The sequence below is a fragment of the Hakea prostrata genome, chromosome 8 (genome assembly GCF_041222555.1).
Source record: "Hakea prostrata isolate BN-2017 chromosome 8, UWA_Hpros_2, whole genome shotgun sequence".
Classification (NCBI taxonomy): domain Eukaryota; kingdom Viridiplantae; phylum Streptophyta; class Magnoliopsida; order Proteales; family Proteaceae; genus Hakea; species Hakea prostrata.
Window position 1 is genome coordinate 54,004,214 of NC_142607.1, and position 7,819 is coordinate 54,012,032.

The following is a 7,819-nucleotide window of genomic DNA, read 5'->3' on the forward strand; positions in this document are numbered from 1 at the left end:
TCCTTGCATATGTTTTGAGTTTTTTAGTGGTTTCAATTAAACATGGAAGTCTTTAGTCAAATAATGCATTTATCATACTGAACTTTGTTAAACAAAAGCGTACCCATCAAGTAATGTCATGCTCATCGAAGTTGATATGCACAATATATTGAAATTTCTGCATTCTTGACTCAAAATATGGTAGCTCTCTCCTCAAAACAATCTTAAAAGCCAACAGAGGAAAAGAGATCTTGGAAGAGGTCTTCTTTATGGCTCACTTCTTGGTTGTAGTGCATAGTATGAAAGACATGAAAACAGATTTTGTTGGCATATATTAGTGGAAGAGGCCTTCTCTCTCTCTCACTTCCATCTAGCCACTTGAAAACTACATCTATCAGTAGCATAAGAAGTAAGTAGCGTAAGATTTATCCATTACAGTTTATAGGTTTATAGGTTAAGTATTGAATGTCGTTCGCGTTTCAAAGAGAATCTAGCCATGGTGGGTGCTAATTACGTGAAAGCCGGTATAAAGTTGGAAACATGCAAAGACATGGATCAGACACCACCACCATATCTGCTAATACATGATGCAAGCATCAGAGAAAAAGAAGAATGTGATGGTTATAAAAGTTGTGATGGGCGAGATGATTATAAGAACAAAATGATAAAGAGATAAAGACCTAGTTGCTTTCATGAGCTAGAGACGTCGCCTTTTCTCTAGCATCTTTTAAATTGATGGGGAAAGTTGCAATATAGATGCATACCAGTTTTTCTTCTTTGTGCGTAGATAAAATTTATGAGGAATTCTTCCTAGGATTCAACTTAGATCTGCTCTGTAGCCAATCTGATTGAGTTCTTGACTTATAGAATACTCTCAACTGTGTTGCTTTATGTATACTATTCATTATTTGTTTGTTGATTATTTGCAAAAAGACTCGAAAATTGATGATTGTATTGGACCCAAACAGAATATATACTATCAAATCACACTCCTCAAAATTTGTATACATGTTGTGTAGTTGGGAATATTCTATTATTTATTTTTCTTACCAAAAGAGCAATAAGTTTTTGTAATCTAATGTTGTCTCTCTGTTGTCTTTGGTAGAAAATCGAATGTTGTCTCCCATTTCTTTACTTTACAAGAATAGGGTTGTTGATTATGTTACAGGATATTTCCTTATATCTTCATTGCATTAGATAACAAACTTAAAATGCATAATCCTTAATTTTGCAATAACTTCGAACTAGCTTACGAATCAGATTAAAATGACATTACTTCTAGTGAACTAAAATAAGATCCTAATAAGCAAAACTAATTATCTTCAATCAAACTAATTAACAAGCAGCATACTACTAGGGATTTGAAAATAGTGTTGACAATGTAAATCACATAAATAACCCTTAGGATCACTTTCAAAATAGCACTTAGGGCATGTAATAATCCCTTCTAGGAACTTCATCTACTTTTCAGATTTGGTATCCATTGAAAGTAAACTGGACAAACCCCAACACAAAAACAGATTCCAACAAAGCACCAACACCTATATAGCAACATCGCGTATATCAATTTCCTTGGACACTGGGAATAAATCCTCTTCGTTTTCTTTCTTGCCTAAAGTGTTGTGGTTCTTGGAGAAGCTTTCAATGCTTTCACAACAACCCATAACTAGTTCTAATATATAAATCCTCTCAATTGAAGAAACCTATCATGAACCTTTTGACTATTGTTCACTTGGTGAGTCCATGGTCATGAACGCAACATGCTTCTATAGGGTTGTTTCGGGATGGCTTGGGAAACCTTGTGGCTTAGTATTTTGTGTAATTTTTAATACAATCTTGGGATGGCATGAGAAAACGAACGATTTTGTTGATTTTAATTCACCATTCAAACCATAACTAATCACTTGTTACTCACAAGTAATGTAAGATGAATAAGATATTTCGTCTTCCTAAATATATATCTTAGAATATTTAAAATTGTAATTGTAATGAATTACTTGTTTACTTGTTAATTAAATATGATTTGAAATTAGTCTCTATTTTAAAGGTTTTGAAAGGAAAAAATAAACCTATTAATATTCTTTAATTATGATTTTTTCTTTTCAAATTTCATTAAATAGTAATTATTTAATAATTATGAGTTAGGATGTTATTAATATTATTCATTTCATATTTGTTTAACTGTAAAATTACAATTGTAGACATCATTTAGCCATGTCAACTAAATTAATAACTAAAAACTTTTAAAGAAAAAAAATATATAGTCATGTTCCTTGAGTTCATGCTTTTAAAATAATAGTATAATCTAGTTCTTATATATGCAATTCATTTAGAGTTCATTTAACTTAAATAGATTCATCAAATATATGCTTAAATCATATACATCAAAGACATATAGCACAACAATACTGGGCAACCCAAGTAACACCAACTAGGGATGCAACGATAGAACTATTATTCTTCCCCAGCACCCCGCGCCAAAAAAAATTTGCGCACTCTCGCCAATATATCTTACATTTTATATATTACAATGATTACATGAGCTGCACCTCGATCAATCAAAAAATATCTTCGGTCAGAAAGAATCATTATGTGATTGTTTTTCAAACTAACTTTCAGAACTTTTCGCTTAAGAAGAAAAACTTCAAAATACCTTAAAAAACATTATTTGATTATGAATATTTTGCAAAGTTGTCGTCTGATCAAATTTTTGTCTATTTGGGCCAATTAGTCAGAAAAGAAGGTGAGACTTTTTCTTATGTTCTACCACTAAACTTCGCTAAGCATCCAAGTCATTACTTCAAAGAATCTAGACCATTCAACCTATCTAAACGTTGCAAATTCTCTATCAATATCGTATGCATGTAGTGTGATCTAGCTATAGCTAGTGGGATTTCTGCTGTCCTTCCCCGTAGTATAAATTAGAGAGAGTTAGCTTTATCGCAATTGGCAAACCAGAGCCAACGGCCAGGCCAAACAAGCTAAGATTCTTTCAAGTAATCTGTGCTTGACAGACATACAGAAAGACAGATGGGTGAGAAAAGCAGCAATCACGGAAGCAACAGCAGCAGCAGGGAGAGGAGGTCTTCCCTCTTCTCCGTCCTAAAGGTGTTCAAGGCGGGCGGTAGCAGTAGGGGGAGGAGGTCGGGCGTCGACGGAGGAGGAGGAGCAGCAGCAGCAGAAGCAGAAGCAGACATATGGGACGTGGACGACGAAGCAGTGAGCATGAGAATTCGAAGGCTACGGCACAGCGACGAAGACAAAGAATGCTGGGTTGCCGAACCTGACATTGACCGGAAAGCTTCCGCTTTCATTGCCAGGTTCTATGAGTCCCGTGTCTCCGAATCCGACGTCCAGACAATTGCTCCCCCTGTAGGCTATAATTAGAGACCCTGAAGTTTTGTTTCCCCCGGAGAGATCGAAGATGTAGTTGCTGCTGGTGTTCCGGTAATTAGGAAGTGTATACGTAAACTCTTCAGGAAAAGCTAGCTGCAGGCCAGGTTCTACGCAAGACGAGACACTGTTCTGTTAATTTCATAACAAAAATCCCAACCCCTTCTCTCTGTGGCTGTAGTAGTCTCTCTTTGTTTTCCATTAATTTGTACGGAGAGCTTATTAATTGGTTTTGCCATTTCGTTAGTTATTTTTCTCGCATACCATGCAACGCGTTGTGGTCTTAGTTTGTTAATCCTGCTAACATCACGAATATAATTGCTCAAAATCGACTTTTAATCACAAGTTTCCTATGTTCAGGTAACAAGGTACGGTGGCCGAGTTGGATCTTTACCAGGAAATTAATACGACAAAAATGATATAAAGTTTTAAAAACTGACATTATCTTAAAACTAAACTATGTTCCATCCTCAATACTCAACAGGGAAATAATTTGGAGAACCAATTTGTGTTTTATATTTGGAATATCTCCAACAAAAACTATCTGCTTGCTTCGAAAATCCATGGAAAGATGTAAGAAAGATTATAGATGTACTTATGATATTTATTGACCTAGAGGTCTGGTGATTAGCCTGGGGTTAGGTAATAAATTTCTAATTATAATTGGGTTACACCTATTCCTGGAATAGTTAAGATTAGATGAATGATGTTACGAAGTGCATTTGGAGTGTTCTATGATTAATATAGCCGATCTCTTAAAATTTTGAAGGAAAACTCAAAGTCATTGTCATACAACTAGCTAGTTGAGATTTACGGGTGGGTGCAGGACATTCAACAGTTAAGAAGGCTCATATATATGTAAAGAAGTCTGGCACAATGGATAAAGGCTGTTGAGACGGAGAGTTAATAAAATTAAGAACAACAAAGTAATGAATGACCATATAAGAGTTGGGTTGGGTGAATAAAAAGTGGCTAAGCTGAGATTCAAGGTAACTTATAACAAGAGTCATTTGAGATGTTATGGTTACTTCAAAGAATGCCTTGGAGCGCTCTTATCTTGTGATAAATAATTTGATTTAAACAGACAGAAGTAAAGGAGCTGATAATAAACCTAAAAATAATCATACGACTACGTGTATGGTCATACGACTACGTGTATGGCTCAGCCTCGTATTATGCATGATTGACTAAGTCCAATCTCGCTACCAAAACTGATGTATCCATGTAATAAATAGACAAAAGATCGATAATAACAAATAACTTGTCCTACCATACTAACAAAATTTATTACAAACCGTGGAAGGGCAAAGATAGATTCACGCAGCTAAACCCATTTAGCTTGGTAATTAAGGCTGAGCCTGTGGATTCTATGATGTTCATATGATTTAATTCAACTACGTTCTCAAACACAATAGAGAACCAACGACTCCATTGCATTGATTCTTGGTCACACTTGAGAAAGTTGAAACATCCTAATTAGTTCGAATGATGGTAAAGTAAATAATAATACATTTAATATTATAAGAAGAATAAAACTAAGTGTAATAATAAAATATAGTGCTAGAAACTTGATCCCTTTGTGTTCGAATAAATAATTCTAATATAAATATTTAATGTATCACCTAGGATAGGTCAGGGATCAAGCAACCATTTCCAACCATCGCCTCAAGAATTTTTCTGCAAGTAAAAGGTAGAAGACATTAAAGATACCATGTATTGAAGAACATTGCAAATTGGGGTGTCACTTTGGGCACTCTGCCCTTGTATTCTCTTTTCTCTTCCTCACCATTCATTAAGAATCTTTAGATTCTTAAAAAGCTTTTCGTACTTTTTTTTTTGAGTTGATCCATTTTCTTTTGTCTTTCTAACAACTCCTAGTTTCTTTTGATGTTATTAAAGTCTTACCTTTCCTGCCTGTTTGAAATTTTTTACTTTCTCTTTCTCTCTCTCTTTTTTTTTTTTTTTTTTTTTTTTTTAACTTATTGTTAATTACGCATGTCTAGATGCATTTAGGGCAATCATACCAAAGAAAGTTTGTTTTTGGTTTAAATATGCAACAAAGCCCCACCTCTGGTAGTGCAACTCTTAATTAATCAAGGAACCAAATTCCTGAGCAGTAGTTCTATATATGTTAGCTATTGGGAGAATCCAGTTTTGTCTTCTCCAATTCATCGATCTTTTCAATTCTGTTTGTTCATTATTCCTAACCTGTGGATTATTAATTTAGATTTTCTCTCTCTCTCTCTCTCTCAGTTCCCTGAGATCCCATATGATATTTTGCATAAAATACAGACCTCATGAATATTAATTCAGTCTCATTAATTCTAAAGAGCAATTAACTTGGTACCATATATAATAAGGTCATCAGCAAGTTTAGGCCGTTATAGTACGTACTGTTGTTGTTTTGTTATTGTTGCTAGCTTCTGTGTGTATAGTCCTAATTTTCAACGAACCTGAGACCTCCTGAGTAGAGTAGCACCTATATATGAAATGGGAGATCTATTTTGGACTATAATACAATATAATTAGTTACATTATAGGAATCATATCTCTCTGTCGCTTTGAATTGTCTCTCCATTCAATTGATCTTCTATCTCCTTGGGCTTCGCGCGGGGATTAACATAATTTTGAATGGTCGTTGGTAATCATTAATAAGCCCACCAAATTTAACCTTTTTCTTGATTGACTGGGTATAGTTAATAAAATAATAATAATGAAAGTAGTTGGATTCTGATTCGATTTCGAACTTACTGCTAGAAAGAAGAAGAAAAAGAAGAAGAAGAAGAAATCTGGTTGGTTTCCCAGATAAAAAGAATATCACTCTTTTGGATTGCAGTAGTACATGCTATATGACTTAGCACCCGATTCGTTCATACTTGATACCATGCACGGTGCCTAGCCAAACTAATTCAATGTTTATACACTAATCTATCTCTTTGGTGGTCAGGATATATATATATATATTAATTGATTATTATTATATACGACTATAGTTTTTGGATTGGTATTTAATACAAAGACAGCTTTTTATATATTGGGAATAGAGATATTATATGTCATCAACAAGGGATCGTGGAATTTAGGACCTCTTGAGTTTGTCTTACCAATTGAACAATCCTACATTGTCTTTGAAATAACACTACAAACAATGTATGATCGATGCATTGAAATTGCAAAGATACAGAAGTTGTATATAAGAATTAATGGTAAAGATCGAGGCCAAAACCCGATGGAATAGACCCATCCACACACACAAGACTTAAAAATTGAAAATCAAAATTCAATCCCACCAAGACAAATAGAAAGGGCTTCACTTCCACCATAAAATGTACAACATTTTTAAGGGTTTTAGAGTTTTATCTTATTCCCTCACAATCTTCTCCCCCACTGCGTGATACGCTCAAGTGGGCACTTCCATATGTCACTTCCCAAGGCCTGAAATTAAACATAGTTTAGCCCAGTCCAGCCCAGCCCAGCCCAGCCCATACGTACATACTGCTGTCACAATTAAAAATGAAAATCAGCGAATGAAGATGCATGGCTGGCTCAACGCAACTCAGTTGATCTTCATCACGGGTTGGGTCCTCCTCAAGAAGTAGAATTTTACAGATCTACTCCTTTACAGCAATTTACCCTATGTCCTTCAACAATACATGGAACTAACATCTACAAACTCTTACGTATTTCTTTAAGAAAATTCTATATACTAATGATTCAATTCAATTCAAGGTCTTCATTTTTTATTTATTTTTTTTATTTTTTTGTTGAAATTCCAGCTTCCATTAAAGTAACAGCATATTAAGCAGTACATAATAGCTTTTACCACCCAAAAAGGAAAACAAAAAAAGAGGAGTACATAATAGTTCATGTTGGTTCACTACATGGGAGATAATACATAACTTGATATTAGATTTTTCATTTCATAAAAGGAGAGAATAGAATCTTACATGGGTATGCTAATCCCAAGTAGTAAATACAGTGAAAATAAAAACAGATCCACGTAGTTGCTTCTCCATGCTTTTCATCACAATAGTGAGAAAGGGCACCGCGTCTGGATGGGCAGGCGGAATGGATGAGCGAAGGTGCCGTTAACAGTAAGCGGTAGGGGGTTTGGCCCGTGTGCTTCCAGTTTAAACCTGTCCACGGTTAATGAAATGACGCGATGGGGCACCTCTCAACTTGTAGATTCATTGTAAATTTTCTTTCTTCATTTGGTGCTTATTTCTCATCCCATCCAGCTATGCTAGTCCTTTCGTTCAACCGAATCCTTGGAGTTATCCATAGAATTGGAATCCATGAGATGGGGCATTGAAAATGAAGAAGGTCGTGTGGGAGGCCGCCGATCGATCGGAGGTTCATAAAGAATGGATTATCAATCACAAGGAAAGAGAATACATCCACAACCCAAATACATTTTGTAAATCAGTGGTCAAAGACAAGTTGAGTG